Source organism: Varroa destructor, unplaced genomic scaffold, assembly GCF_002443255.2.
Source record: "Varroa destructor unplaced genomic scaffold, Vdes_3.0 BEIS01000002.1, whole genome shotgun sequence".
In the NCBI taxonomy this organism is placed as follows: Eukaryota; Metazoa; Arthropoda; class Arachnida; order Mesostigmata; family Varroidae; genus Varroa; species Varroa destructor.
In genome coordinates this window covers 45,615,173-45,627,469 of record NW_019211455.1, presented here as the reverse complement: position 1 = coordinate 45,627,469, position 12,297 = coordinate 45,615,173, and positions in this window count along the sequence as shown.

Genomic DNA, 12,297 nt, shown 5'->3' with positions numbered 1-12,297 from the left:
AAGATAATTTTTTGCTTAATAAAACGATTATACTAGGCAGTCGATTAATTTACGTAAGACACGCATACAATAGATCTTTTTAGATCGGCATTTTAGCACAGTATCCCTCTAGGCACATTACGCTAATAACCGATTATAACTAGCTCAGGCATAACAAACGTTTAAGGACAACAGGTAACTTTAGACAAAATGTTCTTTGAAAAGAGCTTTGTCCCTACAGAAACGTGCATACGCCATTTGCCTGTTGTAATGGTGTTTCCACCGCTGTGCCAAATATCCAATACCTATAACGACGAATTGATTTCGTACTTTCTCCGCTTCCTCGAATCGCAAACATCAATTCTGATCACCTAACGTGCTCCGAAGTCCGCAGACAAATATTCGTCTGAAAAAACTGATCGGAAGTAATGAAATCAATCTGGTCTTCTATTCGTCATTGTTTGCTGGAGCACGACTTCAGTGGCTTTCATTGCAGGCAAAGATATTGAAAGGATTGTCCGACGTACAGGGCGCGGGCATCAGACGAAATCTAATAAATTACAATGACACAAGGTATTTCTCTACGAGAAGCAAAAGTGAGACGTTCCGTGCAATCGGAGTATTCTGCGTCATTATGTTTATAATCTGTATGTTCTGATAAGTCGTTCTCCTGATCGTTACAATCGAAACGAAGCAGTAATGGCGTCCACTCGTATCGAAACCGTGGCTTTCTTCAGTATCGCCATACTCATGTGTAGCAAAGAGTAGATGAATCGAGACAGACTAGGAAATCAGACTGGACAGCTGGTCCCCTGAAGAGATCGGATCTTCCTCAGTCAGGTATTCTATGTCTAATAGGTCACGAATAACTGGTACGGGTGGGGGGACCGAAATGTCAAGATGGCTGAGTCAAGCAAAATTCGAGGGATCACAGATCTGGTATTAGCAGACTTTAGTTCGGGATAGTTGTTAGAATGCTTCAAACTAAGAGAAATAATCGAATCGTCCAGATTAATTCGTTATTAGAGATGCTGAAATTTCCATAAATAGAGAATTTCTATCGTTATAGCTATACTGTAGAAACTATGTGAAGAAACCACGTTTTTTTGGAACGGTCTGTGGATCAAGCGTATTGTTATAGAGATCGATGATTCCGCACGATGGAATCAGGATTTTAAGTAGATAACTAAGTACTTAGTATTGATAAAAATATATACATTAAAATAACTTCACACAAAAGGCTGTAAAGAATACACCGTGAAATGTGTTGGCTTCTCTTTTTTTCCCCGTAATCCTTGGCTTCATTTGGCCTTCAAGTTTTTCAAGGCTTTAGATATTTGCTTAGATGTTCAGGGTATTACTAACGCATACATTACGCACTTTTGTTCAAACACAGACATGTTCCCTAGCGTAAAAAAATAGCACTATTTTCTCATGGAACTAAACAAGATATCATTACTAATTAACACCCGTATTATCTATTTTTACTTAATTATCAAATGAGCAGCAGGGCAGGTGACATAAAAAAAAATCTAAATACCTCCACGCAGTAAAGGTTATGTTTCAATGGTCTTGGAGAGCCTTTCTTTGCTGTCCCTTTATTAGAGGAAGAGCGTAAAGGTTTGTTTTTCGTCCAAGATGCAGCGAAAGTGGCGGCCCTAAGGAAGCGCCTTGAATGCCCACAGAAAAACATCGATGGGGCGTTATATGTAGTTGTCACAGAATATGTTAATACATAACGTGGAACCTAGACGCTATGTTCACCTACTTCTTGTACACTTATTCTAACAGAGCCCGACTGAAATGGCTATTACGTAAAAAAGTTAGTTCCTCAATAGCGCTTGGATGGCAGTAAGTCCGATAATACGCAGAATTAAAAAAAAATGGCTAATTGCTAGTTCTCTATCTATTTTTGATAAATTTTTGATATAATATAGGAAATTTTGTCCCAGTAGCCAACAACACCGATGTAAAAGCGATATGAACTATCACTTTTAGCTTCAGATGCAGTAATTATGTTTAGCCTTCTTTTTTGTAGGTTCTGTGTGGCCTTAAACTACCCTTGATGATGGCGTGTTTATACATTTCAAAAATAAACTACTGTCATCGAACAATTGTTACGTTTATTTACATCATATGACACACTATTTCGCACTAATTAGTTTTACAGGATAACACGATATCACCAGCCGTAACAATTATCTATGCAAACGTTGACAGCCGCTACACCGGAGGCACTTGCCGATTTCCATGTATGCTAACCACATTAGCTCACCAGGAGCAGTTAGGATCCAGTAACCGTCCTCTGTTGTACAATAACAAAAGCCGAACAGCGACTGATTGCTAGTTACGTATCGGAAATGAATTTTGAAGAATCACAGTGCATTGGCCGCAGGATCAGCCAAGCAAAATCCGAAATGGATCCTTTCGAAATAGAATGATTGACTACTTCAGCTTTCAAAACTCGGCACAATGTGTGAATCTCACACCTGCCTGCTACTTTATCCAGCTGAAACTGACTTCATCCCCATTCGACCTGGGAGACGTTATGGTCCTCAGCACGAGTCAGTGTCCAATTTGCCGACGTGAGACGTGCTTTTACTGGTATACCCGACGGGATGGTGCAGTCGGTTACGGCCCGAGGCCAGGACGACGTCAATGAGAGATTCTGAGAGAGTCTTTGCACGCGTTTGCTCGCGCGGATCCATTAGAAGCGATACGAGTCGATTTGGAAGGCTTCGTAAGAACTGCTCCATCCTAGAAGAGCAAACGAAGCCAATGGAAGCGGAGACAGCCTTCGCTTTCCCCAAGGATGCAACATCATCTGATACGGCTGAGGCGGCTTAGAGGAGGCTAGGATTCGAAATTGCAGGTATTCCAAGAAATCAAAAAAAAAGAGGTCAAACGAGGTGAAGGACGGACGTTCATAGGAAGAGCTCAGGAAAACTAATGTTAATGAAAAAATCTATCTGAAGCCTTTAGATGGGTGGTTTGCAATGCGACTCCGATGGAGAGATAGCGAAGGTAACAAAAAGGTAAAAGTGAAGAAAAGGCAGATGCTATGTAGAGAATTGTCAGGGAAATGCCGGATTAGATCCATATAGCTGGTGAGATTTAGTGCAGCTTGAATGAGGTAGCTCAACAAAAGAAGCAATAGGAGGACTTCTCGTGCTGGCTGGATCCGTAAACAAGAGAATAGACATATTTCGTTTTGTGAGGGAGCGGATTTAAATTACATTATTAGGATTACGATAGACTTAACGATTGAACCATTAGAAGGGGATGGTTGTTTGGTTAATCAGTCGTGACTCGGATTCGACGCAAAAGGTCTCAGATATAGTGTTTTACTGTACCATTGCATACGTTAACCATTGCTGTAACACTGATCTAAGGTTACGAGAAACGACACCATTTCATCAATTATGATTTATCATTTCGAGTTGATATGATGAAGGTGCGTATGACAAAAACTTGAAGACACCTCCTTTTCATGTCTAATACAAACTATTTCTTTGATCTGATAAATAATCTGATTGATCTGGATACGCTGCCGTCTTAGTTGACGCTGTTATACATAAATAGTCAACCAAATCAACACGTTTTCTCAATAGCTTCTTCAAAAGCTTATTATTGGCTTAATGCGAACATGAATTGAAACAGTAAGCACATACAAACTTGTTTTTTGGAAAGTTAAAAAATGTAAGCCCTCCAAGGCTTTTCTTTTGAAAGCAGACGCAGCCACAACACAGTATTTATTTAGTTATTATACCTTATACCGCCGGGCTGTCAGAAAGTCAAATACCATATTGTGTGATACACACTACACATAGTTCGGCAGTCTCTCAGTTTAAACGGTATATACGAACTCTGTTAATCTGGTAATCTGCTGTTGACTCATTTCTTAAAGATGTAGCGAGAGGGATCCCCATCAACAAGGCGAGCTTAGTGGTAAACCGATGCATCTCTCATTTCTCGTCCTTCTCCTTGTTCGTTTAGTCCTGTTCATTGTTAGCATTAGAGACTGCCTCGTGGTGATAACCCATTTCAAAACATCTACAGAGACTGAGCCGCCTCAAGCCCCGCAGTGATGATCCATCTGAGTTAAGGACCATGCTGACAGGCGGCATTAGCTGCGGGTGTTGGCAGCCGTTGGCTGTAGGCGAGCCCCCTCATGACGTGAACTCCACAAAGACATACTGACTTTCGTCTGATCCCTTTCGGTGGCCGCATTTTCACTTCCCACTTTACGAAGCATCATCCCATTGGACGGTCGAGCTGGTCACAATCGTTGGGCACCCTAATGTCAACCCACACAGGTGTGGGGGTTTGGTGGCATAGGACAGAGTAACGATCTCATTGTCTCTGATGGTCTTCCCGCTTTACTAGGAGATACGCGAGTGAACACTGGTAGTAGGGACTAGATAACGACTTTGTTCCAGTGGTATTCTGCAGCGGTCATGGCAGTTGATTGTCTGAACGTTAATCTTCAGGTCGATTTAGCTTCCTGACTCATCCTATGGCAAATGTCTGTAGGGCTCGATCTGTTTAATGGAAACCATCGACGTGCCGAGTCTGCCTCATTTATATTATTAGACGGTATTTGTGGGGCTCAGTGAGACGATGGATGTCGCTAACTGTGCAAGTTTACGAGGTAAAGCTATACGCATACATATGTATTACAGATTTGTTGAGGTTTTTTAATGCCGCGTCCCACAGTCTTAAGAGGAGCAATGTTTGCCTGTCTGTTTTACTCCGGCAAAAGGAATGACGGCGTACGCAGTAATAACCTGAGAAGAAAGCGCTGGCCTGAGGAAGAACTCGAGGCTCCACGCATGTGACGGGAAGTGCAAGATTTTATCCACGAAGTAATTTTTAGGTTATAAAATAAATATAGAATGAGGTCACATTCCTTTTAAGCCGTCTTTGACTTTTCAGCTCCTGTGTGTAAACATGTCCTGCAAAGCACACATTCTTTATCAGCAGCTATTCTTAGATGTAACAATGGCATAACGATATTTTAAGATACACTGTTTATCTAATACCTGTGTATAGTTGCGAGGAAATTTCCAATAGTTCTACAATTCATGGCGTATATTGAGCACACTGTTCGGTGTCACATGGAAAGCTACGGCTGTTATGTTACCATGGTAAGCGTAAGGAAACCGAGGCAAAATATGCTTTAATCAATGAACGATTTCGACCAGAATCAATATTTTGTGTCAGCGGCTTATGCCACATTTACCCCATCATATTCATAGATTTGTTTACACTGTCAATATAAATTGAATCACATCTGCTTATGTTTCAACATAATACCAGTATAGACACCCGTTCGATGCGGATGCCTTCACAGAAACTGACTGTACGGCGCAACCTCATGAGGGCAAAAGCAACACAAATGTCCTAATAATATCCACAAGTACCACCCTTAGAATAGGCAGACGATCCGTTTTTTTCTACGTTTTGACGTAGCTAACCTGGCCGTGAAGTTGGTGTAATACACAAAAAACCTTTAACCGCCGTCATGCGCGGTCGAGGTCTTCGCTGTACATGGGGCCTTACAGCGAAAATTCGCGCCGCACCACCAAATATTTTCCATGTGTATCATTTATATTAATAAAGCAACGGCACCGTATCCCTTATGTGTTTGGGGGTTTGTTAAAGGTTGGGGGCTTATGGCTAGATATCGCAGACAATAGCATCGACAGCGCCAGCTGCTGGACCTAATAACAGGGTGCGACTGGAGCAAACGCAAACATCCGGGTCAAAGCCGAGGCCATGCATTAGGTGTTTCTGGGTATGGCGTGCTGAAGCGAAACGCCCAGTTTTCCCTATTTACCTCATAGGCCGGCTCCCGGCCCCACTCGATCGAACAAGTTTTGCCAGGTAGAGGTGCGGCTAACTTCGCTGATGGAGGCCTTGTAACACTATTCTGCTCCACAGTGCTCAAACCGAGCCAGTTGCACTACTTGTTTCTCATGCGGACCCCAATCAGACACGGCAGAAGGTAAGCGGGATCGCTTCGGTAGGCAGCTTTGTAGGTTTAACATTCACCTACCTCCAAGTTGACTACGCCGTTAGCTAGCGAGCGAACGAACGAACGAGCGAGTGAGTAAGCCAACGATCATATCTCTTCCTCGAAAGACAAAGCTGCTGAGCCAACCGCAGCATCCCTGACGACCCCCCGACGATCCCATGTGGACTACTGCAACAGGCCAGAAGAGACGCTCTACCAGTATAGCTGGCATTAGTTACATCACAGCAGGTGCGAGCCTTTGGTCTATAGCCCCAGGGGCTTGCGCGGCTGCCGTAGACCAACCGGGTTTCCGTTCAGATGTGACAAATGAACCTGATGCTGGGCAGTTCCTGCAAAGGCAGCAGTAGCAACGGAAAAGCCTTTAGCGGTAAGGATGCGCGCAGCTCGTACCGACGTTAGGATGTGGCAGCATCCCGAACTTTTTACGGCTATCAGAACGAGGAGTTCTGAATAATTCCACTAGTAGCTCGCTATAGAGTAGCTTAGCGTTGAACCGCGTAGAGACGTAGAGTTGGTGGCTTACGGGAATGCCGAATGGCTAGGACCGCAAGGGGTAGACGCGCTAATGGATAGCCGTAGGGTTGATGTGTGCACGTCGCCTGTTACGGAGGAGCACGCTAACCTTCGAGAAAACAACTAGACCAGATCACTTCTGGCCGCTTACTAAACGTATTAAAGATGACGGTGGATAATTGGGACTCGATGCTAGCGTAATCTGCTGACGTAATAAGTCATAAACAACGCCTGAACGTGAGGTCAGAGTTCTCAGATAAAATAATAACTTTCTTTAGTCATACAAATTGCTTAGGATGTATCGTCAGCCGGACATGAAGCAGCGGCCCCCGATATTTTTCGACTAGAGGCTTAGCCGTCCGAGCCGTCACATTGAGTTCAAAGATGCTTCAGATACTAAGACGTAATTTTATCGCATGATGTGTTGTGTAATAATAGTATTATACGCCAAAGAGGTTAGTGATTCAATTTTAACCCAATAAGATGTGGCTAAGATTTAAATTATTACATCTTGAAAACATATATAATACGTGGTTATGGAATAATTTCAACTTTCTAGAGAATACGGGAGTTCTAATGATTTCCCTATTTTATTGCACACATGGTATTCGTTTATGACTTAAAGACTGCCGACTTTGGCAATTTATTAAACAAAAATATATTTAAAACTAAAATTTAACTTTAACTAGTTAAAATTAATGACTTAATAAGTGAACCCGAAATGAAAAGCGTAAACGAGTGAAAAAAAAAAATATTGAAAGAAACTAATAAACAAGGTCTTTTCTCTAAAAAAAAAAAAAAAAAGACTGGACAATGACGAATGTAATTCCAATTTATCTCTTTTTAATATTTCATACGATGTTTTCTGTTCGGCTTTTTTAGAAGTACATGATCGCTTTTCGATCGAATATTTACTGCGTGTTTTTTTTTTTTTCACTCAAAGCTAAAGAGCCTGTAGTTCATTACTTATTATCTCATATCGTTACGCTGTCTATTCAAGGGATATATGCTATATTTTGAAATTTTGTAACTTCTGAAATCTGGCATATCCACCTTATACCTTCAAACGCGGCACAAAGCCTCAGATATGGATAAGACTATGCCAACCGAATAATAATAATAATAATATTAGGGAAAAATTGAAAAACTCATTTGACCATTGAACAATTATAAACTAGTAACTTGTATGCTAGACTAAATATAGAAGTTAAGATATGCTTGCAACATTTACTTAGCAGTGTATTAAGTAGTTAATGCAAACATGATGTATTCCTTTATATAAAAGTACTATATGTGTCTTAACGTACGCTCGGTAATTTCTACCGGTCACAGTTACAGCTGCGAGCCGTCTTACTCAGTTATAATAAATCACACCAAACCGTAGCTGTCTGTCTGACCATATACAGGATTATACGCTTGACTTCCTCGGAATATATCTCCGCCTATTACCAACTAGAACATACTCATGTGTTCTATGAACAGATCGAAAGTCGTGTTTCCAGATGACGTTAGATACTTTTCAAAATCTAGCCATTGGATAGATATGGAAATGCATATTTACCGGTCGAGTTCGTTCAGCTAACTTGTCGTCCCGACACCTTTGCCTCAGTTGCTCTTAACGTTGATGAAGGACACGACCATTCGTTTTCCTATAGCTATATGATGTAATCACATTAGTACGCCGCTTTTGCCGTATCATTCTTTATGTACTTGCAGACGATGTCGTACGTATACAAAGCCTATCAATACAGCCACCTTTCGTTTTTCATCGTATATATATATATATATATATATATATATCACATACTCGATGTCGTCGTGTCTCGTCTTAGTCGAACACGCAATATAAGTGCACGAGTCCCTGTTGCTTCTTTTTTTTTTTTTCGTTGCGGCCGCTACATAGTAGTGGGCTAGGCCAGCGGTCCGCTTTCGTCGCTGTTCAGCGAACGGCATTACGTCGCAGTTCAGAAGCTGGGGTAAATATAGTAAACTGAGCAGATACACATGGGTCATATTTTGCTCTAACAGTCACGCTTGGACAAGACCGAGCACTTGCGTCATTTAAACAAGCTTCGGCTGGGTCGACCCTTACGAAGCAATCCTGCGCGCAGGTCGAACCGAGTTTTTACTCTCTCGTAGGGCATCGTGCATATAGCAGCTCACGTGAGAGTTACGCGACGGGAACAGGGGAACCCCTCAAAAAACTAGCTCTGGTCGAGCCACAGCAACAGGCCTCTGACTACTGACGCAGGCAGCAAGCAAGGCGCTGTCGGTTCCTTACTAATGAAGACGTATAAATGACATAGGCACGAAGAACCTCGACCCTCCTGCTTGCCCCAACAGCCCCCAATAGCTGAGTGTGAGAGGAAAAGCGGGTTTGACACACGCACCTGTGCTCATGGCAGTGTCAGCCCCTTTACAAGAGAAGCTTCTCAAAAGAGGCAGTCTTCTTTCTATCTCTCTGTCATCCTGTCTTTTTCCGCAGCTACCTAGAGACCTCGTCTTTGAGGGCATTGCCCTCGTCTGTAGGGAGCGTCCGTCTCCACCGCGGGCTAAGGGCGATCCATCTCGTCCTGCATTGCGTTTCTACATAGCGAGGCTAGCATTTCCTTCGAATCCCCGGTCGCTTGCAGGACCAGAAAGTCGGCGCGGCCTAACGCACCCCTGAGCTCCATCTCTCATACCTTACAATCAGCGGCATCCTGTCCGTGCTGGGCTTAGCCGTAATGGGAATTCATGAAGCGGTTACGAGCCCCAAAAGGCTCATAAACCAATATAACTAGGCTCGTCCCGATGTTACTTGCTGGTTTCTTGCGCATCGCCTCTTTCTCTATTTTTTCTCTCGCCAGTACGTCTTCTTAACAGCAATACTAGCAATACTTCAATTAGCAAAATGGCTATGTGTAGCTATCTTACACGTTGCGCCTAGCATGTTTCCTGAAGGGGTTCTGGAAGGCGCCATTTTTTAGTTCTTGTCGAGCTTGATATTATATACACAAACATTGAACCTAATCGAAATTAATGTTGTAAAAATGTTTCGGAAAAGTCTTCTCTCGAAAATCCGAAGGGATGCTTTTCGACCTAAAGTATCGACGAGGAGAGAAACCGAGGTTTTACCATTATAAGACGTTTTTATGGATGGTTTGAGTAATGTATTTACTTCTTAGACGAGTATAAGCAGAAAAATCTATTTGTTATGGGAGGACGTAGGGGTCAGCTCAAATGGATGAACCTCATTCTTTTTGAGATTACTGCCTACAATCTTAAGTACGTAACGACGATACAACCCAGATAATAATTTTGTATCGTCAAGCACTAAAAAGATTCCATAGTATTAATGCATGGTACCGGATCAATTGGTGATCCTCCATGCGGCAAGGCATTAGCAGAGTCTCTATACATACAGAAGTAGAAGAAATGATAGAAAAGATACGAAATATGAAGGGAAAAGGAAATAAATCCGTACCTCTTTCGTTGCGGTTCGCTCGGTAGGGTGTATGTTTGTCACTATAATTTCTGTTTAGCGTACGATGGGTCGGGGATTCGCGTAGTGCAGGGAGAATCATTCGCATTGTACAATGATGGCGTAATCGTTCTATTAGTGCGTCTAAGCAATAATTAAACGGTGTTTTTTTTAATCAATGGCCCAGGCTCCTTATATCGGTCATATAGTTATAATCAAATAATATAGTTACACATATATTTTAATTGTTAAAGGACTTGATTAGGCTGATATCCTGAACGTTCTATCATTCAAAAAAGCTTTATTATTTATTATTCTAGCAGTCCTCTACTTTAGCATTGGGAGAAAACTGTCGTCGAAAGCAGAGTTTGGACGAGACTTATTATCTAACGATTAGTAACAACTAAATTAGGATTGCACAATAATTTATGAATAATTTTTATTAACATATGAAGCACTCAGGCATGAACCAGCTGAATTGGCCTACTGCCAACCTACTGAGACTTCAACCTATTTGTCGACTTCATACAGACGTCATCATGATATCAAAACACTGACGAGTATACTATTGGGTTAGCCTTCAGCATGTTGTTTCGGTAACCTGCATTTGATAACACTGTCCTATTTTTTTTGTTAAGCTAATCCCTGAATGACGTCTTTCGCTCTGAGGTCTCTTAGGAGATAACTACTGCGAAAATCATAAACTGTGTTAACTCGGAATGGTAGCTACCCGAGCGAGCTCCCAATGGTCCAGTGAAGTTGTGATAAAACGCTATCTAATGTATAAACTGAATATGCTAGGGATTGGCGTTGTCTGTGCGTATATCTATGCACAACTAAAAACAGGATGGTTAAAACTGGAAAAAAATTTACTGCTATATAGTAATAATATTCCCTGGAAAATAAAGAATGAAAAATTAAATTAATAAAAAAAAACCCTTTAATTGATAAGGTATTACTGTTATAGTTAATCGCTCTTTGTATCCTTGGCATTCCCTTGCATAGGCCTGACAGGTAAACTTGAAATAAGCCCAGCCAGCCTTGCTCTGGTTAAACACCGAATGGGGGTAGGTCTTTGATGCTATGTCAAGAAAATAGGTGATTTCGAGGCACATAAAACATGCAACAGCCTTGCTTCCGTTGTCGTTTTAAGTGAATATTACTCAAGACGGTGTCTACGTCCTATTTCGAACCCGGATCATCTGACTCGAACTCTTACTTTAATAGCGTTAGACATTCAGCTTTTATACTTACCGAATATCCGTCAGATGAATGGCAAAGCCTGCTCATTATTGTAGCAAATTTTAAACGACCTACTGCTTGTAGTTTGACGGTTATCACTCTAGGTGTTTCCGTGCTTATATAGGTGACGCGCGCTTGTCTAGTAAACCCATGTACATGAGGTGGTCTAGGTTCGAAACTTTCCATAGTTTTATACGGGAGCCGACAGCCGCCTGAAGCTGTATGCTTAGCGGATATAGTATCGGGCGTAAAAACTCAAAGCCTGAATTGATTTATTTATTTACCAACGAGTGAGACGAATAAATGTGGATCATAACACTGCCGGTTTACAGTGGATAATTCTATTTCAGTAAATCTACGCTACATTCGGTCCCCTGTTGATGGGCTTTCATGCAACCAGCAATTGTTCCCCGGAAAGCAGATAATTTTCGAAGTTACTTAATTATTCTATTATATCGATGCCTTATTACGAGCCAATGAGTTTGGCTGTAAGGTCCGCTGTCGAGCCTGTCAATAAATCAAAACGACGCACCTTTGTCGATCGGTTCGAGAGTGCGACTGACACACTGCCGGGAGATTGAGTCTTAAAGGCGAAGATTCATATGGGCTATGTCTTGGTCAGATCAATTTATTCGGGATACAACTAATTAGTAAAACTATATTAACAGCAGAAATTTAGCGGCTTAGTATTCCTGGACGTTGTCTTCTAAGAAAATTCTGTTGAAGATAGAAGAGAAACGATTGAAGTGCACCAATGTCAAGCAATAGGACTTAGTTGAGTTTTATATATGATTAGTTATAAGCGGAATAAACACAAAAAAATAATTACGATTTTTCTATATTTTAGATTTACACTTTAGGGAACACAGTCCTAAAAGACGTAATTTAGCGTGAATCGCCAGTGGACTCTATTTTCGGTTAAGCTACTGTAGTAGGAGCATGTGTAACTGAAGTCCTTAAAGGAGTCTAGCATCATCTGCGCAAAAAACGGCGTTTCCCATCGTTATATTGTTATGTGCAAAGTACTGAAATGTATTACAAACATCTACACACACAAGTGATG